The sequence below is a fragment of the Podarcis melisellensis genome (genome assembly GCF_964234715.1).
Source record: "Podarcis melisellensis genome assembly, chromosome: 7".
NCBI lineage: Eukaryota > Metazoa > Chordata > Lepidosauria > Squamata > Lacertidae > Podarcis > Podarcis melisellensis.
In genome coordinates this window covers 23,734,355-23,761,676 of record NC_138539.1, presented here as the reverse complement: position 1 = coordinate 23,761,676, position 27,322 = coordinate 23,734,355, and the positions used below count along the sequence as shown (strand labels likewise).

Here is a 27,322-nt window from a genome sequence, read left to right as displayed (position 1 = left end):
AGAAGAAGAAATATTCCTCTCCTGCCACTTTTGGATCTTGCACAAAAGCAAGCAATTAGGGGTCTCCCAACACTGGGACAGAATGCATTTCTCCCCAAGAAGCCACCATACAGTAAGTGATTGGGGGGGAATCATCAACATATACAGATTACTTGCAGCTAGGGATGAAAAAGAATTTGATTTGGTTGACACTTTTAAGCAATCTAATTCACACCTCCCACACTAATACATGGCTCAAAACATATTTTGGATTTCACAGTTCTCTGAATTTTAGAATATAATTCTTAGCTCAAAAAAGTACCAAAATGCATATTTTAGGGTAAAATATGTTTACAAATGCATATACTGAGGCAAAATACATATCTAAATAAGTATTTTATATTAAAATGACATTTAAATGGGAATTTTGAATAGATTAATATGGAAATGGGATGGGATGGGCTTATGAATGTGAAATTGACATAGACAGGAAGTAGACTGACCTGTCCATCCCTAGCTTGATGATGAACTTAATGTGGATACAGCTCAGTAGATGACAAGAGGACAGTTTGTGGTTCCATCTCAGGCATATCAAGTCAAAAGGCTCTCAGGTAGCAGGCTAGGAAAGGCTTATCTGAGACCTTGAGAAGCCATTTCTAGTTGGCCATTGTCCAATAGTCTGACTTGTTATTAGGCATTAATATGGCCCGCAGTGATGATCCTGCTAGCAAATGCCTTAGTTGGAGGTATTTAAGCAAAGGCTGAGGGGGGGGGGTCATCTGTATGAGACGCTGCAGTTCCAAGATTTTTGGACTGAGCAAAGGATTGGACTAGATCACTTCCATTGTCCCCTTTCAACTCTAGCACTGGATGATAATGTTCTCAAGTAGGTATTGTAGGGGAAAGCTGGGAACAAGGATCATGTCACAGCAAGGACTTAAACTTGGATCTCCCAACATTTTCAGTACTATACTACAGATGAGCAACACTGGGGGGGGGGGGACCCAATTCTCCTCTTCAAGTGATTTTATTTCTTTTTTTAAATTTTAATCTGGCAAAACTCATACCTTCCCAACTTACCAGTTTTATGCCCCTGCCCCAAGACATGAAATGTGCAGAAAACAGCTCATGTCTACCTTTTAGAGAAATAGGTCCAAAGCTTTCAGAACTGACAAACAAAAGGAAAAGGAAAGGAAAGATGCTCTGCTTCTACACTAAGAATTACCTTTGCCTCTATTTTTAGCTTTCAAGCACCTGATTAAGGATGACTCATCTTTCACCTTCCTAAAACAGCCATAGAGAACCTCAAAGCTCCAAAACAAAAAGCAAAGCCTCTTCACCTTTTCATCCAGAGGGACCACCGTATCCATCTTCATCACAAACTCAGGCTATCTAGACCTTGGGTATTTCACAGTATCAAACCCTTCCTCGGGCAAAATACAGCTCATGTTCAAGCACTATTCCATCAAGTCACCAAACTGTGTCTACCACTTGGGAAACTTCAAACAGCTGTCTGGGGGAAACGGAGGCATCTTCTGAGATGTACGTCCTTGGAAAAAGGCAAGTATGCACCCACTCCTCTGGTGTTCAGCTTTAATTATTCAACTCCACAGTGTGTGAGGCAAACTGAGCATCATTCACCAGTCTGAAAATGATATTAGAACCTGAGGAGTGATTTAGCCTATTTACAGTTGCTATAGAAACAAAAAGGCAGCTATCTGTCTATGGCAATAAAGCAGCAAAAGGAGCTTGACACAACAGTTAAAATGACAGGAACAGAACAGGTTGAACCAGGAGGCTCTTCAGTTCTGCATCAAAAGGTTGTGTAGAAATACATCGTGAATTACAGACCTTACAACAACTGCATATATTAAACCAAGAGTGTTCTTTATGTGTCTGTTTCTGTCTGTGCTGGGAGCACATAAAAAACTGCACCAAGGAACAGCTTCCAAACACATTCTTTTCCTTCAGTTCTAGACCTTGTTTAATCTAGATGTCCCAAGGGTAGAATATTGGCACAATCCAAGTAGTCAGAAGTTGGATGGTATGAAGGAGGAGAAGCTCCAATGTACATGACTCCTATAACAAGGCCAGGTCTACACAAACCCAGAAACAAGCGAATTCCTTCCTCACCAGTCATCCCCAGTATGGGTGATGGCAGCAGAACAGTCATGAGCTGGTGTCATTGGAGATGAGGAAAGAAAACAAATCAAATATAAAATGCATAAATTGAAAAACACAAAGAAAGAATGCTGTGAGAACAGGGCCTTTGGCAGAATACTATGTACTATCTTCCCCTGTTGAATGCCACTGTAAACAAAAACGGCTTACTCAGCCTAGTTCACAGTCCATCTTGGTAAATCTTGTTTCCTATAAACTCATAAGAGAGCTGTTCTTTAGAATCCATTTCTCCTCCAACTTAATTTGTTCATCTGCTTTTCTGAGGCTGTGCCTGTACATTTAGTTAAGACATCAAGTAATCTGCTTACGCCTGGCTCAGAGATTCAGAAGTCCCTGCTGACCTGCGCATATCCTACTGCTGTGTATTTCAAATGACAATGATCATATGTACAAATTATTGTTGAACATGAACCAACATAGTTTCTCCCCAAAGTAAGAGCTGGGATGAGTGTCAAGGTTGTATAGTTCTTTCACACCTCCGCGTATTGTGTATAGAAAGTAACATTCAAAGAGAGAGAGAGAGATCCCACATTTATTTGAATGCAGAATTTTACTTGCAATATACGTAGAACCTTCTAATAAGGTAAATACTGAGATCGGACGGCTGGTATGTTTTCTATGTGCCATCGCACTGTGCCCTCATATGATGCAGAGGGAGAAACAAGATATATCAGCGAGGCGCCGATACAGCTTGTTCCTCCCTCTGCATCTTTAAACTGCTATACTGAGGAGTGTAAAGCTGCCCTTACCTCAGCCAAGCAGTTAAAGGAGCACACAGATTGGTTCTGGCTCCCGTGAGCCAGTGGTGGGGGCTCCATGAAACTGCTAAGCAGAGGGGAACGTGTTGGTACTCCCCACAGAAAGCAGTTAAAGGAGCCCCGATGCTCTGCCTGTGAGCAGGGGGAGCACTGGGGCTGTATCAGCTGGGGAGGGGGAACCTTCCCAATCCCCAACTGAGCTGCGCAAACAAGCTGCGCTGTCCCAGCCCATGAGCGCGTGGGTGAAACTGCCTCAGTTCCTGAGGTGAGAGCTGGGGCAGTTTCACCAGGTGCAGAGTGCACTGTGATGTTGAAAAACTGATATCGCCCAGACCTAACAAGTGGAGGCCACGGAGGTGTGTGCAGTTCCAGCATTGTGACCCTCTACAAGAAAAAAGGTGACTGCCATGGCTGGAACAACTTCCATGGAATGCCAAGAGCAGAAATGCTTGGACACTGGACATTGCCTTCATAGACCTGACAAAGGCCTTTTGACCTCGTCGGCCAAAAAGCAGCCTAACTGTATTAGAAATCAATTTATCTGTACGCAAAACAAATAAGATATACCCTAATAATCTTTCTCTGAGTTCTTTTGTTAGAGCAAACTCTCTCAAACTCTCTGAAGACTAAAATGCAGGCCTCAACACTTGGGTAGCTCAATGATACAGCACATGATTGACATACAGAAAGTCCCAAGTTTAACTGCTGGCATCTCCACTTTAAAGGATAAACAGCAACTGATAGGAAAGACTTTGGCCCAATACCCTTCAAAGCTCCTACAAGCTGCTAATAGGCTAAATGGACAATTAGTCATAAGGCAGCTTTCTAAGTTCCACATTAAGCATTCATCATCTTTTTTATAATCATCTGGCTTGATTCATATGCGACATGTTGTTGCTGAGTCTTTCTTAGCTCTCTTTCATAGGCTAATTCCATAACAAACCGCATAGGACAGCTGCTCCACGTGGCTAACCATTTGTGTTCATGTTGCCATACATGAGCCGTTGAGCTGTTGAGCCGAGGTACCAGCTTGCGAAGATGATGCGGGGGGGAGAGACAACATGTTTGGGGCATTGGGAGGAGCTGGGGTCAGAACTGAGCATGGCGGCTGTGCAGCTCAATGGCCAGCAGCTCCTCCTCCACCTCCTCTTGGCGCCACCACTGACAGGAGGCTGCTTCAACCCTCCTTCCCCTCCACAGCAGGAGGAGAAGAAGGAGCCGAGGCCTGGAAGCACGCCACACTCTGCTCTGCTCTTTGGCTCCATGCTTTTGGGGCATGGGGAGCCCAGCCCCTACCCCAAAAATATAGGTGGCACCAATAGGGCTTGGACCCTAGGAGCCAGCGCCCTGCTGCAAAGGATTCCTCTAGATAGTTATGCAATATGTATGGAGAAATGTATGTATTACAGACTGAGGTGTGGCAAAGCTGCCATGTGGAATTAATGCAAAGCAGCCTCCATGCTGATTGTTGTTTGTGTGAAATGAGACTCGCCCTATGAAATCATAAGTGTCTCCTTGTGTTTCACCTTCACTTTCCAGCTCAGACTTCACAAACTTCCTTCCATGTGAGGCCTACCAAATTGACAAATGCAGCTAGAGCACTTCATTCAGCCAATCAAGATTATTAATGGCAAAGATCACCAGCTGGTTGTTATTTGACACAACTGTAGCAAAACAGGAAACTTCTCTGAATAAATGGTGCTACAGAATGATTCTATAACAGAAAATTATTCCTTATGATCCTTAAACTTGCTTGCAACAGCATAAAAGGGGAGCTAGCCAACCGTTGCTGAAGAATGCAGTATTGTGATACAGCAAGCCATGGAAATCCCAGGCAAGAATCAGCTCTGAACTTACTTTTTCCTAAAAAAACAAAAACCTACTGTATTTTGTCTTCAGCAACATCGTTCTTGCTGCAGAATGATACATATAGTTAATGGCATTCAAAAACACAGCAAAGGAATAAACTGCTGACAGTTCAGCATGGTTCTCTACAATTCCCTCCAGCTGAACGAACCAACAAGTGGCTTAGGAAGTTATGAGGAAATCCAACTGAAGTGATTTTTCCAGGTTGCCCCACTACTAACACTGTATAATAAATGTAAACATGAAGAGCGGTATAATTTCATCTCTGCTGTTCACCCTTCCAATGACCTTTAAGAAAATACCCTGCAGCCAAATTTGGAAGGGGAAAAAGCATACGAATCATGCAGGCGGGATAATATTACATCCTTACCTACCAGGGAAACACCTTTAATACATTAATCTCTCCTGAAATAAAAATAAATATAGTAATATGTGAAAGATGGAACTAACACATAGCCATGTTAATTAAAACAGAACTTGTGCATGCAAGCATTTTGAATTCTATTTATTTAAGCATCGCTGCTGAGGCAATTATAATCTATTAGAAGGATCATTTTTAATTTCATTGCATTTATTAGTAGCTAGTGATGGGTTTTCGAAAAGAATGGTGAAATCAAAACTAAATGGGTAGCATCCACAACTCTGAAGATAAGCAACTGTAATTCAAAGATAAGCAATTGTAGCTACAAAAAATAGGATTGATAATCCAAGAGGCTAAACAAGCTAGTTCTATGGAAACAAAGAAACTCTTTGCCAGTATCAAGCAAGAGAAGCAAACTATATCAGAGAGATACTACAGCTTTGAATCCTATCCCCCACCAACAGCATTTAGACATCCTCTCCAAAATTAGTGCTGATAAGTAGCTCCAAGGACGAAAAACAGTCTACGAAGAAATTTGTATATTATTCATAGCAGAAGTGACAGCTAAGAAGGTACAGAACAGCAGACCACTCACCTATAACCACAGTTTGCAGACAATCTTTATGAATTATTTTCATTCATGATTTTTAAAATAATTTTATAAACCAAAATGTTTTCTAAAGGTGCTGCCTACTATCCTGACATAACTGTTTCTTATTTCTGGAAAAGAATATTTTTTTTGCAAAATTGGTCACAGCTATGTCTTATCTACCTATCATTTGCTGATAATGTTTTTATGTTTTGCTTATGTGTATCATAAGTATTATAACACTTACAACACTGTCTGGAATGTTGGCGGGCACAACATCTGTTTTACATGAGTGTACATGAAGTACTGGGACGCGGGTGGTGCTGTGGGTAAAACCTCAGTGCCTAGGACTTGCTGATCAGAAGGTTGGCAGTTCGAATCCCCGCAGTGGGGTGAGCTCCCGTCTTTCGGTCTCAGCTCCTGCTCACCTAGCAGTTCGAAAGCACCCCTAAGTGCAAGTAGATAAATAGCTACCGCTTTATAGCGGGAAGGTAAACGGCGTTTCCATGTGCTGCGCTGGTGCTGGCTCGCCAGAGCAGCTTCGTCACGCTGGCCACGTGACCCGGAAGTGTCTCTGGACAGTCCTGGCCCCCGGCCTCTTAAGTGAGATGGGCACACAACCCTAGAGTCAGACACGACTGGCCCCTACGGGCAGGGGTACCTTTACCTTTACCTACCTTTACATGAAGTACACTCTGAGTATTTTTTTTTCCTATCATGTTTGATGCTGTTAAATCAAATAAGGGGGGATGAAGGTTTTATGGTCATATTTGCAGGGGTTGGAGTAGATGACCTTTGGGGGTCCCTTCCAACTCTACCATTCTATGGTTCTGTGGTTCTATAATATTTGGGGGGGGTTAATCCTGGTTTTTATTTTGCTCTAGGAGGCTTAGTTTGGTCTAAATCAAGTATAAACTTCCAGAGTTAATGCAAATTACATTACTTTTGTTAAATGAGTCACCATAGCTGCTAGAGGGCTGTGAAAATTTGTGTCCCAGGCTTTTTAGACTTGTCTACCCATGTACTATCTGGAACCAAAGTGTTGCATTGGTTTCCAGATGTGAAATATTTTGGCATTATTTTCAGCTCTCCCACCCCACTAAAGTACCTGTGGAGAGAACTAGTCACAAAGTGGGAGCTCTCCAAGGTCCTGCAGGTACTTTGGGTGCCAGGAACACTCAATGGGACACAGCTGGGATTCTGCTGTAAGCCTTAGAGCAAGTCAATAGCAGATGTTCTTGCACAAACTTGTGCATTTCCTCATCTGTCAAGGTCAAACTTTCATATCTCTCAGTCATAAAAATTGTTTTGTTGTTGTCTCTATTCCAAACCGGAGTCCACCTGGCAGTGTGCTACCAATCATCCTTGTCTCTGATCCCACTCACACAGGACTTTGTTTGAAATAAAATATTGTCAATCTTTGTTTACACATAAACCTATATCCATACATTAAAAAAGCATATGATACCCCCTCTAGAACAAATTCTCAGAGCGCTATATACTATTGAAGTTATTATCATTTTGCTAAAGATGAAATCTAAAAAACTATAGGGCCAAAGCATGGTTGTGGAAGCTAGCCAATGACAAAAATCTGACAAGTTAATCAACTCACATTACCCCAATGTATACACACCATGGCTGCTTTTATGTCAGATGACTTTTGCCACTCTTAAAGGTCAAGCTACAATTGACAAATATTTATAGCTTCAAAAGGAATGTGGTTTCACTAGAAGGGAGTTAACAAGTCTGTGTCTTACTTTGTAGACTTGTTACACTTTTTCAAATTCATTTTATTATTTTCAAATGGCACACATATGTCTTGATTAAAATTTTCACACACACTGATATTATATACATTTAACGAGCCACCCAACAAGATGATGTGCCGAAAGTTTTATCTGTTACAGATTTGCTATTTGTGGCCTGAAACTAATTGAGCTTTTAGAACTGAACTGTCAATTTTTGAACTTTAACTGGGTTGTTCTTGTTCTCTAAGAAGTTATTAATATAGCAACATATAACAGAGGCCATGTTCTCAAGTAATGTGCTAGTAAAGGTAAAGGGACCCCTGACCATTAGGTCCAGTCGTGACCGACTCTGGGGTTGCGGCGCTCATCTCGCTTTATTGGCCGAGGGAGCCGGCGTACAGCTTCCGGGTCATGTGGACAGCATGACTAAGTCGCTTCTGGAGAACCAGAACAGCGCATGGAAACGCCATTTACCTTCCCTCCGGAGAGGTACCTATTTATCTACTTGCACTTTGACATGCTTTCCAACTGCTAGGTTGGCAGGAGCAGGGACCAAGCAACGGGAGCTCACCGCGTCATAGGGATTCGAACCACTGACCTTCTGATCGGCAAGTTCTAGGCTCTGTGGTTTAACCCACAGCGCCACCCGTGTCCCTCAAGTAATGTGCTAGAACTAAATTATTTGGGATGAACTTACTGCACTGTCATTTCCATGTCAAAGTTATACTCAATTATATCAATTTAAACATTGCTTTAACTTAGTTCATTCACCTAACTTGAATGAACTAAAATTTCAAAGATTATTAGCTGAAGGCAGAGAGTGGGAATTACAGCATCTTATCTGAAAGAATGTTTTAATCCAATACAAGTGCATGTTTTAGTAAACTGCTATTATGATTATTACCCATTTAGATATGGCTGAAAACTACGTGATCTCCAGCTTATGTTCAGGAAGAGATACAAGAACATAATCTTTACAGGTATGCTTATAAAAATCTGTGAGTAGTTTAATTTGGAAGTCCTGGACAACAACTCCAAGCAATCCTTGACCATGTAAAATGTATTATAAATAGTTCCATGTGCAACATTCATTTGGAAGCTCACTGGAGACGAATAATGACCTTGTATTTTGTTCTCATTTACTCTGAATTAGCCAAACCTCCTGTTTCCAATACACCTGGCATGGTTTAATTACAGCAAACAAAACATCATTTAAACAAAAGGTGACCTTGAACATAATCTATCAAAACACTAGTTAGCTTTAAAAGTTCGCAGTTTTTAACAAACTGCCAAGACATGCAAGAGCAATTTTCTATATAAGTTCATACATCTTTTAAAGCAACAGATTTACCACATTTAAGAAACATCTGTATATGCTTTTTAAAACTGCAAGGGTTTCTTCTTTATTAATTCAAACCCTTAGATTTCAATAGCCATATAAAATACAGTTTGTGTGTAAATATTAAGGTCATACTAAATACGGTTCAAAATGTTGTAGAGTGATGGTTTGTTAACCTTGGTAACCCCTTAAATAGCTTTAGGGTTTTTGTTTTTCATAAAAAGGCAGTCGTGCCCCTTACCCACATACTGGAATCCCTGTTCTCCAATGAGACATTAAAACTTAAAGGAGGTAACCAACATTATTTCGGGAATATATCTACTTTGGCTCAATGCATAAGCAACAAACAGTGATGTTAACAATGTATCAGCCCTTAACAAAAGTAAACAAAACAGATCCCTGCTGAAAGTTTGTATATGGAACCTAGACAAGGAAAACACAACAGAGGGGAACGGGGGTCAGAGAAGCAAAGGGAAATTTGCACAGGGTTATGACAATGCAGTTGTTCCACCTGAAGGTAAGTTTACAGTGAACAAAGATCAGTACTTCTGTAATAGCTACCTCACTTGAGTACTGCGTACATGTTCTAAATTACATCAATAATATCATGGCAATCCATGGTGAGCTATTTATTTGCATGGTGGGCTATTTACCGTATTTTTCGCTCTATAAGACGCACCAGACCACAAGACGCACCTAGTTTTTGGAGGATGAAAACAAGAAAAAAAATATTCTTAATCCCAGAAGCCAGAGCAGCTGCGCAGCGAAAGCAGCGATCCCTCTTGCTATTCTGGCTTCTGGGATAGCTGCGCAGCCTGGATTCGCTCCATAAGACGCACATACATTTCCCCTGACTTTTTAGGAGGGAAAAAGTGAGTCTTATAGAGCAAAAAATACGGTATTTGCATCTGCACAATAGGAAACTACTCATGCATGTCTACACCTTAATTCTGCATATTCTGACAGATGCATATAGGATATGTCCATATATGGCCAGTTTAAATCAGTGGGAAGTGCAGTAGCCAATCTGAATGTACATACTAAGGCAATTTAAGGGCATCTTTTAATCACTGGTCATGCTCCTGGAGTGTGTGATGGCTGTAGGCAGATCTTTGGCCATATTATGTACTGTACGTCTGAACTTTGCAGATAAAATGGGTCACATTCACTTCCAATGTAAATGACTCATTAACTGTAAATCCTAGGCAGGAGATGGCCATGGTCTCCAGCAGTCTGATTTGCTTGGCTGAGCTTTTGTCATTGCTTAAGGGTGCAGACAAGGCCCTTAGGATTTGATCAACTACCTTTGCACTTGATCCTTATCTTTTGTGGCTGGTTCATGCTAGGCTAGGAAGCTTGCCCGAGATGGTACACAGGTAAACACCTCTCCAAGATCAAAGGAATGGCAATACTGTACCGCTACTGAAAAGGTCATTATTAAACTCTGACCCAAAATAACTATCAGTAAACTTCCAACCTACTTTTTTAAAGCAAGGTAGTGAAGTTTTCATAGTCGATCCTTCTCCTCTCCTCCCTCCACATCATAATTGTTCACAGCACTTTAACTATGTGGTCTTTATTACTGCTACATGGAAATCATTGGCTAGTTGGTTTATTCTGCACATATATTTGTCTCCAAGTTTGGCTCAAAGTATTACTTGGAGCTGCAAAGACTAAAATTCAAGCTAAATTATGAGAGACAGTTTCAAGGCAGCTCTTAGATTCTGCTATTCCAGGCACTACCAGCAGCTGCCAATCTCAAACAGTTCCCAGGAGCAGTTGGAGGGGGGCTTTCTGTCCATTGAAGTCCTGGGACGATTGCTGTTTACATGCTATTGGGCTCTCATGATTACGGTTAATTAGGACAGTAGATTTGAAGCATTAAAGCTTCTAAACAACCATGGGTATGTTTCCCTGGGAAATCTACCCATATGCCATGTGAGTTGCAGGGATCAGGTAGACATCTAATCCTCACACATGACATGGTGCCCATTTCCTAGCTGTGGTAGAGCCAATATGGGTAGCAGAAGCATCATGGGATTTTGCCAGGCACAGCAACCTGATCCTCTACCTGGAATGCTTGAAAACACAAGAAAAGTACTCTATGCATGCTAAGCATCAATATACCACCTTTGCTTCTTCCTTTCTAATAAATGGGACTTCTACTGCATTTCCTGTGGAGTACTGGAGTGTAACCTGGGAACCCACAATTCTTCTGTGTAGATTAACGCTAGAAATGCAGTAAAGCCACAAGCCCCGCAGCAGGAAGCTGTGAAGGGGGTTCAAACAGATTGCAGAAATATGGCAGAAGGGCTAAGAGCTGTTATTCAGTTCCTCGCTCTCCCCACCCTACACCGCCCCCACAAAAAATAGTAGGCTTCAACTTGAATAGTTTCCAACTTCTAACAGTTAAATGTTATGAAAATAATTCTGAGCTGGAATTGTTAGGAAATATGATAGAGCAAGATTTGGACTGGGCATTACTCAGACAGGACATTGCTATCTCACGATAGAAAAACTAACTGCCCCACTGTAGGTGCTCACTGCTTTCTATCTAACTGCTCTAATTGGTCACCAGGAATCACTGGCTGGAGAATGAAAGTAAGCCACGCCCACTCCAAGTGAGTGGCCAAACAAATCATAGTTTTAAAGCAAAGCTGCTGGGTTCGGACATAATGCCAACCCATAGTTTATAAGCCTAACAACAAACCATGTCTTCACATCATGGTTTTGTTTCCAGAAAACAAACTATGGCTTGGCATTATGTGTAAACTAGACCAATGTACACAAATTCATGAGCTTAAGAAGAAGAGAGGGGAAAATTCAACAGACTCACAAAAGGATATTCACACATGTATTCTCCTCCTCTCTGGAAATGATAACACATTTTATAAAATGCAACTCATTGGTTACCTAATAAATTAAAATGTGACAGAAAAGGTAGGTCACTGATATTTTAATTAATGTTGTGAATACCATTTGATTAGCTGCCTCTTCAAACAGTAATCAGCCTGGCAGGTTTGAAAGCGATATTTTTGACATGTGATTATACAACACTAATAGAAGACAATTACCTGTCACAGAACAGAGTACCAGGGTGCTGTCAAGAAGTACCTGCAAGCCTTCAGGTACATTTAAGATTAAGGAATTTATGGTCCTTAAACATACTAGCAGAAAAAAAAGTAGCTCAGTGCTATCAAAACTTTGTTTCCATTGAAGAATTTAGAATCCTTGGGGAAGTCATTTAATTAGAAATACTTAAAACAGTTTTCAGCTGATGGCTTATTAGCAAGCTACCTGAGCCTGGATTAGAAAGCAAAGATCTTTCTAGTGGAACTTGTTAAAATAGTTTTCTTACTCTCAAGCATGAAAGCAAGGGAGCCAATTTAAATTTTTATTTATTATAGAATTTATATCTATACAGCATGTCCTTATACCTTATTGTCACTAAGCCAAAGTACATGTAATTGAAATAATTGTATATTCTTCTCCTGCCTACCCATTCCTCCATTTCCCCCTTTTTCTGTTTTGTTTCCTTATAGCTATTTTAATCTGTAAACCCCTTGGGACACAGGCCTGTCATAACTGTTATTTGTAAAGCACCAGGCACATGGGTGGCCCTGAATAAATAAATAAATGCAATTTTCAATCATTCCCCAACTTAAGAGAAAAAGGCAGCTAAATTTGACAAGTAATTTAAACAAAGACAAGGTCTAAGAAAGGATCCACATTGCAGTCTTTATTTCAGGTTCAATGCTACAATTTCTTTTTGTTCAGTACAACAGATGGATAATGTAATTAGTTCTCTCAATCAGTGCAGATTATCACAGCAAATCATTGCAGTGGTTAGTAATTTTTGCCCAATCAGCATCTGCTGCAATCACACCAAAATTCACCGTTTCATGAAGTGCCTTGTATTAGGGCTTGCTTACACCTCCATTTTCAAATCAGCTGCCATTTGCAATTCAGGACAAGTAGATTGATCTTCAAGGTTCTTACTGTACAGTGGAACTCAGGTTAAGTACTTAATTCATTCCGGAGGTCCGTTCTTAATCTGAAGCACCACTTTGGCTAATGGGGCCTCCTGCTGCCGCCATGCCGCTGGAGCACAATTTCTGTTCTCATCGTGAAGCAAAGTTCTTAACCCGAGGTACTATTTCTGGGTTAGCGGAGTCTGTAACCTGAAGCGTATGTAACCTGAAGTGTACTGGACCTTTTTCTTTAAATTCTTAATATAGTGTGAGAAGCTTTACTCCAGAGGCGGCTGACCTCCACTCTGCAGGCCTAATTAGGCACTGATCCCAAAGGCCATTTTCCCCAAACCACACCTACTTTTCCCTCACCAGGTGTCACATGGGAAATCGAATGTGGACCAGGTAAACTCGTGACTCTGAAGGATAAAGCTTAAAGCAAGCTCCCAATTGTTCATTTGCAAGTGACAATCTCAGGCAGCTAACAATGAGCCCCACTGGGATTGGCTGCAGAAACAAATTTCCTGCCCAGTTCATTCTGGGCCAAATATTCAGTTGGTGCTGACAGTGTGCTTTCAAAGGGGGCCCTTCGAAGTTGTCACCTGATTGTTGTCCCTGGGGTGTTGGAGGAAAGGGATCCTGCCCACCCACCCACCCACTGGATCCCGTTCCCCTCCCTGCTTCACTCATTGGACTTCTGCACAGGAAGAGTGAAAACCAATATAGCTCAGCCCAAAACAAACAAATGAGCTTGCCTGCGACGTGGCTCCAAACGGCCATGCCACATAGATTCCCTGACATGGCTGGGAAGCGAACATACAACCAGTGTCCAAAAACAGATAAGTGGAAACAAAGCATTTATATATATATATATATATATATATATATATATATATATATATATATATATATGCTTTCGTAGATTTTCACGGGTACAGGAATGCAGGTTTTGGTGTCCTCGGGTGTCTTCCCGTGTAAAAGTTGGGGTGTCTAGGCGACGTTTCGACGAGGTCTCACTCGTCATCTTCAGGCTGGTGCTTTCGGCTTCTTGTTACTGGAACAGAGCAGGATCTCAGTGTTTGAGTTCCTATAAATACTGTTGAGGGGGTGTGGTGTATAGCCTCCAATGTTCTGGGCAGAGAGGAAGTTCCCAGGCTAGTGTGCCTTTTCTTCTTTTGTTCCTTAATTACTTGAGGGATATCTTGAATGATTTCTTGAGTGATATCCTGAGTACCACTTAGGTGGGTCATTAGGTGTGGATTAGTTGCTAAAGTCTTTGTGTCTTGACCTCTTGAACTTTGTGAAGAGTTTTTCTGAGAAGATGGCTGTACTGCACTTAGTTGTGCTCTGGCTTGGCTTCGTGTATAGGGGCGAGCTGTGGTTTTGTGGCCTGTGTCAGCCAGATCTGTGTAGGGATTGCAGGGGGGTGCAGCATCCGGAGGTGCCACCATGGTTTGGCTACTGGATGGTGTCTGTAATTTATCTGTGGAGAGGGTCTGGGTTTGGGTCTGGTGTGGTTGATTGGTGATAGCGTTCTGTGTGCCTCTGGATCTGGTGTCAGTTTTTGTGGGGAGGGCTAATTTCCAGATGTCTGGCAAGCGGGATGTGTCGTCACGCTTGTTCATGTTGTGAGGGTGTTTCTCTATCTCGATGGCTTCCATGATTATTCTCTTGTGGTGATGTTCCATGTTAAAGAGCAATAGTCTGCCCAGCCACGTACATTGGACAAACAAACAGACGAATAAATGCACGTATCGCAGAACACAAGAATGCCGTCAAAAAAGAAGAAAAAACTTCCTCTCTTTTCCAACACATGAAAGAAACAGGACACGAAATTAATTTTGCAGATTCCAAATTGCTCTTTAACATGGAACATCACATCCCGCTTGCCAGACATCTGGAAATTAGCCCTCCCCACAAAAACTGACACCAGATCCAGAGGCACACAGAACGCTATCACCAATCAACCACACCAGACCCAAACCCAGACCCTCTCCACAGATAAATTACAGACACCATCCAGTAGCCAAACCATGGTGGCACCTCCGGATGCTGCACCCCCCTGCAATCCCTACACAGATCTGGCTGACACAGGCCACAAAACCACAGCTCGCCCCTATACACGAAGCCAAGCCAGAGCACAACTAAGTGCAGTACAGCCATCTTCTCAGAAAAACTCTTCACAAAGTTCAAGAGGTCAAGACACAAAGACTTTAGCAACTAATCCACACCTAATGACCCACCTAAGTGGTACTCAGGATATCACTCAAGAAATCACTCAAGATATCCCTCAAGTAATTAAGGAACAAAAGAAGAAAAGGCACACTAGCCTGGGAACTTCCTCTCTGCCCAGAACATTGGAGGCTATACACCACACCCCCTCAACAGTATTTATAGGAACTCAAACACTGAGATCCTGCTCTGTTCCAGTAACAAGAAGCCGAAAGCACCAGCCTGAAGATGACGAGTGAGACCTCGTCGAAACGTCGCCTAGACACCCCAACTTTTACACGGGAAGACACCCGAGGACACCAAAATATATATATATATATATATGCAAGCCAGAATTGTACTATGGCAAGCAAATGGGCTGACAGAGCTACTGAATAATGTGTTTCAGATATTCTGCTAAGCAAGAATTAAACTGAATCAGGTACAAAATATTGGTAAAGGGAGCTAGAAAGAAACCAGCCTAGCAGTGGGCACCACTTTGAAATCAACTCCCTTCTTATCGCTGCTAACCAAGAAGATGAGTCCAGAAACTTCATTCTCTTTGCTCTGCTGGAAATGGAAGATAGAAAACCCTGTTAAATTCTGCTAAATTTTAAAACTGCAAGCTCACTCTTAATCTCTGTACTTAACAAGAGCACAGATAGAAAAAATTTGTCCTGCCTCCCCCTGGATTAGGCACACCACCCCAGGTGCTGTTTGTTTCCAGAAGCTTTAATGCTCAATCAGTACCAGACATATGCAAATCACCAGTCAAAGGCACAGCAGGCCATACACATCTCTACTCAAAGGCATAGGTATACAAGGGCACAAGCAAAGAAGCTGATCCAGCAACACATCCCTTGCTTTCCTGTTAGGCACAACTTAGCACAGCAATTTAGCACTGCCCCTTGAAAGCTGTCTGCACTAGTGTTCCGGGAACTGGGTGATGGGGGTGCTGTTCCCACTTCCAGAGTGGTGGAGGGGTCAAGCACAGCATCCCCCTCTGGAGAGACAGGGGCAGACCCTGTATCTGACTCCAAAGGTAGGGTGGCTGGGCCAATAGGCATAGTAAGAGCTTCAGAACAGGACTCTTGAAAACCATGGAACTCGCAGCTCTCCACTCTGATTGACAGGGCATGACAGCAAGTTGAGGGAAATTCCACACACACACACACACACACACACACACACATACACGCAAACTCTGGGCCTCCCTAGGATTCTCATCATCAAGCTCCTCTGGGTCAGAACACAACCTCCCAAGCCCACTGGAGCAATCCCCAGGGTCCATAGCAAACCACCCCTTTGCGATATCCTGACTTGACCAACCGGTGATGTCTTATGTTCTGTTTGGTGAAAAGATTTTCACAAATTGCTCCTGAGCTATCACTCAGCGGTATAAGATTCTACAAAAATAAACTCCAAAGCACCCAAAATACTTGGAGTTCCTTTAATAAAAATGTTTGTGTGCTTTTCTTTTCTTAAAAAACCCAAAACTTTATAAGGGTTATAAGCATGATGAGATACGTATATATAAAGTACAGTGACTGTGATGGAGTCTGCAAAACAAACATTTTTCCTAGCTCTCCAGTTTAGAAATGAATTTAAACAGATTTTTAAATAGATTTTGAGCTATTCTTCTTTGAAATGCCTCAAGTAAAAAAAGCAGCTCCAGGTGTATTTGGCCCCTTGTATGGATTTGAGATAAAACAGTTCCGAAAATTCCTGGCAATGACAAAAATATATGTAGAAGGACGTTTTATCCTTACAACACCCCCAACCTTTTAAAAGAATACATTTTAAGTGCTTGGCCCTAAGTATTTTAATAAGAAAGCTGTTCACCTACACTATTGTAGAATTCAGGAAGACCTAGTAATCAGCATTTTTCCCCTCTCTCTGACAGGAGTGAATGAGGAAATAAGACTACTGTTGTGCACAAATTCCAAAGGAGGGAGAGGCTGAAACAGTTACTTGGGTGCAGGACCAGTTATCTTTGCTAATCAGGGATTCCAGGCTAAAGAGGAAGGTGATGAGAAAGTGACCAAGAAAATACTTGTATACCACAATTTCATAAAAATATCAAAGCAGTTTACAACAATCATATATACACAATAAAAGCACATAAAAATCTTACAATACTGGATATCTCTTCCCTTCCTTTGATGGTAGCTCCTTCAGTTTGTTCACAGCAATTCAAAGGATGCACTGCAGCTAGTAAAAGAGCTTTTCTTAAGTAAATGTCCACTGTGTTTTACATCCTAGCCAGAAGTAAGCCCCGGAGTTCAAAAGAGCTTACTCCCATGGACGGATGCATAGGATAGCAGTCTTAGAGGAATATGGTGAAGAGCCAGAATTTGTAATCAATCAGCACTATAATGGGAATACAGCAACTTTCTCCACTCTTCAGAAACAGTCTTTTAATCATTTTAATTGAATTTTTGGAGTATTCTGGAAACCCTAAATGAACCCTAAATGAAGGATTTTACATGCCAAAGGGTTAATCATAAATTCTGATTTTTAAAAAAGTCTAGAAGAGCTTTTACAAGCACTGTGTAAGCAGATCTAACTTTAAAAGCTGCAGCTACAGACTATAGCATAGCCTGTGAAAATTCACAGGAGTTTTTCTTTAAGGTGTTGCAGGACTTTCACTTCTTCAAAAACTCATCATTAGCTGGTCCAGAACAGAGCCGCAAGATTATTAACGGGAACAGGGCAGTTATACATTGGGAATATTATGCCTGAGTTTTGTCAGCTCTTAGTCCATCTCTTACTCCAGCTCTTAGTCCATTTCCTGGTCCAATTTAAAATGTTGGTTTTAACTTTAAGAGCCCTAAATGGCTTGGGATTTAGTTACCAGAAGGGCACCTACTCAGTCCTGATCATCATCTTTTCAAACACAGCGCTGAATGTCACCATCAAACAATTTTTGTTGGTAACACTCTGCTTCTCGGAATGGTTGCCTGGCACCATCTTTGTGGTCTTCCAAGCCCTTTAAATAACATGCATCTGATTGTCTGGCCTCATTTTAAAATATGTTTTGTTGTTGTTGTTGTTTACTTTTAATAAAGTTTATTGCTTTATGTTGTATTTTTATTGTTGTATTTAAATATAATACATAAATATTTGAGCCTAATATAATATATTTGCAAGAGCAACAAAAAGCCATAAAAATAGAAATAACACAGTTAAAAGCTTAAAAAATGAATAATGGTTTCAAAGTTTTTAGAAAGTCATATGCTCATTAACACAGATAAAGCCTACATTATAAATATATCCATACTGTCAGAAGAAACTGGAATCTATTCTGAAAATGAATATAAATGTTTTGGCAGTGTCATGGTGGAATTGGACATCATAGATAATAAATGTTGACTACCAGGGGCAGCCAGTATTTTCTGGAATGCTGTAGATATAGCTATATAGATGTTCTGCATTGTTTCTCTTGATACATGTGATTAGGACAGTCAAGCAAAAATTCAAAATAAATCTCGACTTGCAGTGCCAATTAATGTGGCAACTCCCCTATGACTCTGCAAAGCCTGTGAAAACTTAAACTAGCATTCTGTTCTCTTCCGGCTGCTGTTCCCATGACAACAGCTCTCTAAATCACAGAAAACAGGTCAGGTTTTGAAACTACCCACAGTTTCCCCCACTAGTTTTATACTAACCAACCTGTTTAAGATCATCAGAGGACTTGTTGCCATAGCAGCTGCGGGAGACAGTGGGAAAAAGAAGACCATTATGTATTCAGAGGGACAACAGAGAGAGGCAGCTGCCTGTATATTTGCCACTTCCTCCCTCATCATCTTTTCCCCTGCCCTCATCTGTAAACCTCTCTAGGCTCTTCATTACTTTTCAATTTTAAATCCAGTATCCAAAGCACTCCAAGGAAAGGTGTAGACTCCCATGCCCTAAATTTAGCCTGGAGAAGAGGATCCCAGTGCTATTAAAACAAATTTACAAGCCGTGGTCCCTCACGAATCATTTTTGTGTATATATACTGAAGAATGCTAAATATAAGTTACTTTCCATACCATTTGCACTAGAGCTGGTCTACTTTCTCACTGTCAGTTGGTTTTGGAACCCTAAAATGGGAGAAGGGGGTCAGCAAAATGTGAATTCTTCCATTTCATTTCGGGAGCAGGGGGGTGGGAAGGGAAGCTTCTTAATTTACTTCACTTAAAATCTGCAGATTGTGCAGCACAGCAGCAGATAAGCTCTGGTCCACCACAGTCACAGTCTTTCCTTCTCAGAGTGTCACTTAATGATATATAAATTATTTTAAAGATGAAATAAATAAAGTGTCTTATTTAGCATCTTTCCCAGAGGCACCCGAGGAAGACAAGATGGCAAGCAGTTCTAACTGCTATTGCCATAGTACCAAAGTTGCCAGTATAGTGATACCTTTTATTTAAAGACAGAGAGAAATATAAGCATCCTCCCCACACCTTGAAACTATTTTAAGCTCAATTTATGGTCTCCAAAATGCCCACCACCAGTTAACTACCTGTAAGTAAGAGTGCCAAAGGGGGGCAACCATTTTGACCCATCCAAAATACTTCAACACAGAGAATGGGATTCGCCTCTCACCTGAATAACTTTAAAAAGATCTGGAACCATACTGTAATCTTTTACATTTGGTGCCAGAGTATGGTCTGAAGGTATATGAGGACACCACCTTGATGAAGCTAAGTAGGTCAGGGTCTGGATAGTTCTACTTTGGGTTCCATGACAGAAGAAAGGCGAGATATTAATATAATACAATACAGATAAATACATCAAGTGGGGACTACTAGCTTCTGGGAGCCAAGAGGAGGGAAGTAAATTCAGGCAAATACCGAGGGCCTTCTGGGTAGTGGCGCCCACCCTGTGGAGCGGCCTCCCATCAGATGTCAAGGAAATAAACAATACCTGACTTTTAGAAAACATCTGAAGACAGCCCTGTTTAGGGAAGCTTTTAATGTTTGATGTTTTATCGTGTTTTTAATATTCTATTGGGAGCCACCCAAAGTAGCTGGGAAAACCCAGCCAGATGGGCGGGGTATAAATAAGTTGTTGCTGTTGTTGTTTGCGAAGCTACATTAAAGAATAGTTAGAGAATAATGTTGCTTCCAAGCTCCCAATGCATTCTTATGGAAGACGTGGTGATTCTGATCCAAGCCTTTAACTATGTATTAGCAACCACTAAACTGGTGCTATCCTGGTATAGTAATTCATATTATGATAAACCTTTTAAACTGGGGTGGTATTGTTTTTGTTTGTTACTATGTATTAATATTTTCATGTTTTTATATTGTAAACCACCCTGTGATCCTCGGATGAAGGGTGGTAAATGAATGAATGAATGAAAGGTTGGGCTACAGATTCTATGCTATGTGGATTCATAATATGTTTTTAAATGTGAATATATATATATATATAAACTTGAAGACAACAAAGTAACACAAGCACAGCAACAGTTAAAAAACTAATTCAGCTGGAATACACCCAATGATGTACATAATTAAACTTAAAAAGGACAAGTTCCTTTATGATGCAAATTATCTCAGAACTAGGCTCATGATAGTCAAATTGCCTGAAGTCCAAAACCCAAATCACACTGATGTGTAGGGGGCGGCGATGAAATATCTGGTCTGGTCTAGTTACAAACATTTCAAAGCTGTCCCCGAACTCAGAAGGCTACTGAGCTATGTGCATGAGATGTATTAATATGAACAATTAGTTACCAAGGCAACGAAGACAAATATAACTGCTGCTTCATCACACTATTCTCACCATTTTATTTTATTCATTAGAGTCCTCAAACTATTCATGAATTATGAACCTGTTATGCAACTAAACAGATGTTAACAGAGCTGGCCAGCAACCTCACAACCTACCGATTCTCCTAAGAGTCAATTCACTACAAAAACCGTTCTAGCTAGTCTTATGCGCCCAAGGCCTTGTTTTCATTTAATCTTGATGTTCCAGGAAAGATAGCATTTCTGAACTTTGTGTTGAATCTTAAAAGAAGCAGGAAAGGACTGTGAAATTTGTTGCAGGAAAACCTGCCTTATCTCATAAGTAGGAAGGAAGCACATGAGATGGAGTGAAAAAGGAATCCAAAGTTTATTTCTGCACAGAAGTTTGGTCCAGCGGGATCACTCCTCAAAGACTGGACCCTGAACACACCTACAAGCCATCTTTTATAAACATCCCAATCAGAACCCATGAGTCCTGTCTTTCCCTTATATGGTAAGCAAGCTTAGGGCTATGCTGTCGGCTTGTGATTGGTTCCTTTTTGCCGCACAGCAGAGATGCGCACTGAGTCATGACCTCTATGTCTACATATCAAATGCCTAGCTTTCCTGTACTTTCAAGCTATGGTGCAAACAAATCATCACCTATAGCTTGATCCTCAGTAGGCAAGCTTTTATACATCAAAAGCCATTTTCTAGACATTGTAGCTTCTACGGTAGATTCTATCATGCGCCTAGGGGCCTGCAGAAACAAAGGTATAATACATGGCAGAATCAACAACAACAAAAACATAACCAATAATCCTCCTATCAAGGTTTTAGGCCTCCCATTCGGGGAAGCCATGAAGACAACCAATCCAGATTCCAACCCTCCCAAGTCTGTACTGGAACATGGGCTACTGCTTCCATATGATCAGCTAGAGAACGAATAGCCTCACCATTATCAGATATGTTGGAACAACACACATATTTTGTTAAATTCAGTGCGTTACACATCCTGCCCTGTTTGACCAGGACATAATCCAGGCCCATTTTGAGTTGCAGAATGGCAGTTCTACTTTCATCTAATTGTGGAGCCCCCACCCGCAGAGCCTGAGCGGTTGTGTTGGTGACTATTTCCACTACAGCCTGCAGCCTAATGATGGAGTTCAGATTATAAATAGGCTCCTGGAGCCCCCCTACCAATTCATGAGGGTTCCATGTAGCCGGGCCATAATGTTGTATTATCCTTTCTGGAAGCCAACCATTAGTCCCATACCAACTTTGAGCTGAGCCTCCAGTTACCATCTCTATGGCCCCTGCTGCATTCTGGATAGTTCTCCTCCTTCAGTGGCTCAGATAAGGGAGAACCCACATGGGGGGGGGAAGGGTGGCTAGATAACAAGCCCCGTGCCAACTGGGAGGAACTTCCTTATATGTTCACTGTCTGCACACCCACCACAGAAAGGAGGCATTCCCTCGGAAGGTAACTCTGGCTTCAAATATGACCTTGTGGGTGGCGCTGCCTCTTGGGCAAGTCCTGGTAGTGCTATTGATATCTCCACTAGGATTCCAACAGATTTTCCAAACGTGGCTCAATAATTTTGAACATCTACAATAATCAAATGTCTTTTGGGTCTGGTTCCCACATGTCCAGTTGTTAACATCACGGCACCACCAATTGTGGGTGCATGACAAAACTCCCACCCCAATGCTGTTTTGAGTCTTCTTCTGGCGCACACACAGCCCACCTTTTAAAGGCGCCACTTTAATTCTTTGCCTTGTTATACATTGGGGGCCATTCTTTGAGGTTCCCTTTGGTGAATCCCACATCCAATACTAATCCAGTGGCGTTTAAAGGATATAGTAGGAGAGGCACACCTCCCGACAAATCATAGAATCCTAGGGAGCAAACTAGACACTTCCCCCCCATTCGTTGCTACCTCTTCTGCCATTGCTGCCCATTTATTATCTTTTGCCAACTTTCCCTACTGCTCATCTTCTCCACTTCCTTCCTTCCACCTTATAGAGAAGAATAAAACTACAATACAGAGTAAAATGAAAATGAGGAGACAAGCATCTTGCTCCCAATCTTCCCCTGTGCGTTGATAGCCAGAGTCCGGATTGGCTACTGCAGAGGGTCGTCACTCTCACGGTGCCCGTGACCCAATCAGCTCCCGGTGTGACTAGGTACAAGGAGTTTCCTTGTCAAGATTACCTTTAAATCAGTTTCTGGATGTTGGGCACATGACCACATGCCTTCAGCTCCCTTGATACATGAGTGGTGGATCAAGGACGCAATCCCCTCTACCCTTACTGCTGTTGGTGAGGTCAGTAAGACAACGCATGGGCCACACCAGCGTGGTTCAAGTGGGTTTTCTCTCCACTCTTTGACCCACACTTCGTCACCAGACTGGAAGGGGTGCACAGGCTCTGTTAGGCTAATGGGGGTGTGCTCAATGGTCCACCTGTGGAGAGAATACATGACACGGGAGAGAGACTACACTTGCTTCTTTAGCACATGGTCACCCCATTCCATTAATCCATGGTATAAGGGCTGAATAACAGGTGGCGGTCCGCCATACATCAATTCAAGTGGTGAGACTTTTAATTTTCCCTTAGGGGAACATCTAATGTAGAATAGGGCAAAGGGCAACACTTCAGTCCATTTTAAATGAGTTTCCTCGCACAGTTAGGCTAGTTGAGTCTTTATAGTCTGATTCATACATTCGCTTCTCTCGAACTCTGGGACCTCCAGGCCAATCACATCTCCCAGTGGGGTCCCATCCACCTTCTCTCTAGTTGGTTAGTATCCAACCTCCACGCCACTGGCCTTGTCCTCTTACTCTTCCTCTCACTATAATTCCTCTACCTCTCACTGAGCCGCGTCTTCCTCTTCCTCCACATTCCACTCGGGCATTCATTCTTTCAGTGTCCTTCTTCTCAGCATATAGCGCATTGTTTCGGGCCTAAGCCCCCACTTCGACAACCTCCTTTTGCTCCCCAGCCTCCTTGGTATGTGGGAAGTCTGGCTGCTGTGGCCACTGTAAATAAATCCACTTCCCTTTTAAACTTCCTTTTTGCTTCCCTTTTCTCTTCCAAATCTCTATTCATATATACTTTCCTAGCTACTGCCACCAACTGTTCTGGATTCATTCCAGTGAATCCTTCTAGCTTCTGAAGCTTCCTTCGAATGTCTGGTGCACTATGCTCCACAAAACTCATATTCACCATTCCGCGATTTTCAGGAGCCTCTGGGTCTAATGGCGTATAGTTCCTATAGGCTTCATGAAGTCTCTCCAGGAAGGTGCCCGGAGACTCATCTGTTCTCTGTATGATTTCCTTCACCTTGCTAATATTCAGTGCTCCAGCTTTCAAGCCTTCTATTATGGCCTGGTGGTGTCGCTCAAGCTTCCTTCTTCCCCCTCCCCTTAGTTAGGGTCCCAATGGGGGTCTTGATCTGGATAATTCTCAGCCACCCAGGCCTGTGTGTTGGCCGCTCCATGCCTCTCTGCTTCTCGCCTGAGCCATTCCTGTGCTTGTTGATTGACCCTTTGCCTTTCCTCAGTACTGAGAAAGGTCATCAGTAATTGCCTGGGATAATGTGGGATAATGTATTTCCATAATTGAACTAATCAAATCCGTTATGACTTTGGGCTTTTCAGAATAGGGTGGGCTATGTGTTTTCCAGTTCAATAGATCCATGTATGAGAATGGCACATACGTCCATATCCTAGGGTTATATTTTTCCTTATCATCTAGAGGGGTTGTTGGATTAGGCACTTCCTTTAAGGGAAAGATTCTTGCCCCTGGGATCTTGTTGCATGGACTGCCCTAGGATTCCAGCGCCACAGCACTTGGTTTGGAATCCGGGTGGAGACCATATTCTGAATTTTCTCATCGCCCTTCCTTTTCAGTTTGCTCTGCCGCCCTGTAGTCCCAGCCTCTTTTTGTTCGTTATTGCCTAATCCTTACTTTCTTTTATATAGTTTTGGATAAATGAGGGCATAGGGAGTGGGTTGCTTCCAGTGTTCCTGGAAGTGTTCCAGTGTCAGGGTGAGCTAGGATAGCAGGGGCTGTAGGCTGTAAGAAGGATTAAGCACATAGCAGGTAACTTCAGAAATGTGTGTTGCTAAATAGCCATCAAACCCTGTGCAGCTTACTTCTGAATATATCTACATAGGACTGGGAATATGGCCCCACAAGGGAAGGCAACTATCAACAGAAAAAGTTGCCCACCTCTTGTATAGTGTTAGGTGTGTAAGCCTATATATGCCCTGGATCTGCACACGCACACACACGTGTACACACACACACACACACACACACACATACACACAGTGCAACATGGCTATAAGATCAGAAGCTTTTGCCTCTGCTTTTAAACTAAATTTATCTACCACAGATTTTTTAAAAAAAAGTTGTGCAGAAACGTGTTTACAGAAATCATTGCATTTTTAAATTCATTAGAGTAATGGCAGCTAAGATATAATACAGTAAGACTCTAATAAAATACCAATTTACATTGTTTCTGAGATTTCTATCTAAATGCTGTATATTATCCTTAATCATTTTAACGATTAAATCATGTTATTCTATTACCTAATCAGCTGTCACATTTAACGTTTGTAGCGCTAATTAAATACTTGCTATTTGCAATGTCATCGTTTTGCAGTGATTGTTATGTTTTAATGTATTTGTTGTTCTAAGAATACATTAAAGAATCATGCCTTTTAGTAACAGATGGCTTTAAAAAAAAATGCTCAAGGCATCAAAAGTGTGCTTAAACAACAGTGTAATGCCGACACATGATATGCACGTTCTGTGTTTAATGTTAAACAATCTGGATACCAGACCTGTTTGGTAGTAAGTTTAGCAAAGGCAGGAATCTTTCCTTTGGCACTGATGTAAAATGGATTTGCCTTCTCTATTTGAATTATTCTACCCAGGGAGAAAAAGAGGCACTTCACTTAACATGTAGATGCAGTTAAGATAATTGATTCAATCAGCACTGATGAGACTTTTAACAGTTATCTTTCTAAATTAAATCAATTCCTAATACTAATGCCTGCATTTTGAGCCATTAGGAAAACTTAACTCTTTGGGGGAATGTAGACTCTCATTCATCTGTTAGAAAAATAATGCAAAATTTAGTAACTTTTATTAAAGAATGTGCTTTTAAAATAATACTACAGTATACTAATTCATAATCTAGCTAGCATGTTGACTGTTTTATTTTTCAGCAGCTTTTAGAGTATAGATTAGGTGGTATTCCTTTATCATTTTAAAAGCAGTAAGCAGATGGGGAGACAATCTCTGCTAGCCAACTACAGTCCTAAAAGGCAGGCAAAAGAACATCAAGATACTTGCAATTAAGTTTTCTTTCAACCTCTGTACTGCTATCACTGATTGTGCTTGCACTCAGAGGTGCCAGCTTCTCTGGATGATTGAGGGGCCCCAATGCAATGTCCTGACGTCACATGCACAACATCGTGTGACACTGCAAGGAGCCAGGGGGCAGAGCCCAACACCCTCTGAACACTGAGGGGGCCCAGCACCCTAAAAATATAATAATAATGAGGTTCCCAAGTGTCTCGACCATCAGGAGCTGGTGCCTATTCTTTCACTTAGGTGATCCTGGGTGAAACGCAATCCTTCATTTTTAGAAAGAATGAGAATGTTGACCCCTGTAATGGTCTGACAAGAATTAAACTTGCATCTTTCTAAGAGCAGCTACATTGTCCTAAAATAACACTGGATGCTGATTCATTTTTTACATTTTGGAATTTAAACTGCTACCCTATTCTTTTAGAACACACAAAATTAGTCATTCCTGATTGCATTCACTGATAAAATCCTTATCTAGATCCCATTAAGGCAAAATCCAACAGAGACAGAACAGAGTTCCTTAGAACTGAGAGTTATCCATTATTTACAATTTTCATGAATTACTTAAAGACTGTATGTCAGCAATCTAAAAAATTGATGTCAATTTTAGAAAAGCATGAAATGCATGCTCCACAATGAGTTATCCTTTAACAAGTGTCAGTACCTATAGCCAATAATATGAGTAACATTTCCCAAAGCAAACAAACTAGAGAAAATAATTGAATTTTCCACATACTGTACTACTCAGAACACCTACAACGATTATTACAATCTGTCAGCTCATAGGAAGAGCTACAAAGTGTGATGGCTAAAATAACTGCCTATTCTTAGGTAGATAATACTTCTTACACAAGTTTAATTCAATTTTCTAATGGGTGGCCTTAATGTATACTCCCATACAGTTAAGGTGGACAATACAAGTAAAATATTGATCAATTAAGTTAGCTTAAAGATCTATATACAACAAACATTTGCCTGGTTAACACACTGAAGAGTGGGCGTTTGTTTTTACACTACAAAGTGTGTATCAGCAGGATAGAAGGAACAGACCTATGATTGAGTACAAGTGAAACTGAAACAGGGTCTAATAAGCAGCTAGTCATAGGATGTTCACAAACATCCTAAATGGCTGAGAATGTAGAGTCAGATTCATTAGTTATTTCAGTGGTGACAGAGAGAGAGAAAACTGATGGATCACAAAGGTTTCACATGCC

General features: G+C 41.4%; 1 protein-coding gene across 1 annotated transcript in view; it reads right to left on the bottom strand.

Moving 5' to 3' along the window:
- The window catches only part of STK3 (serine/threonine kinase 3), a 111,131-nt gene that overhangs the window by 18,952 nt on the left and 64,857 nt on the right, over window positions 1-27,322 (bottom strand). The gene's annotated exons all lie outside the window — the stretch shown is intronic.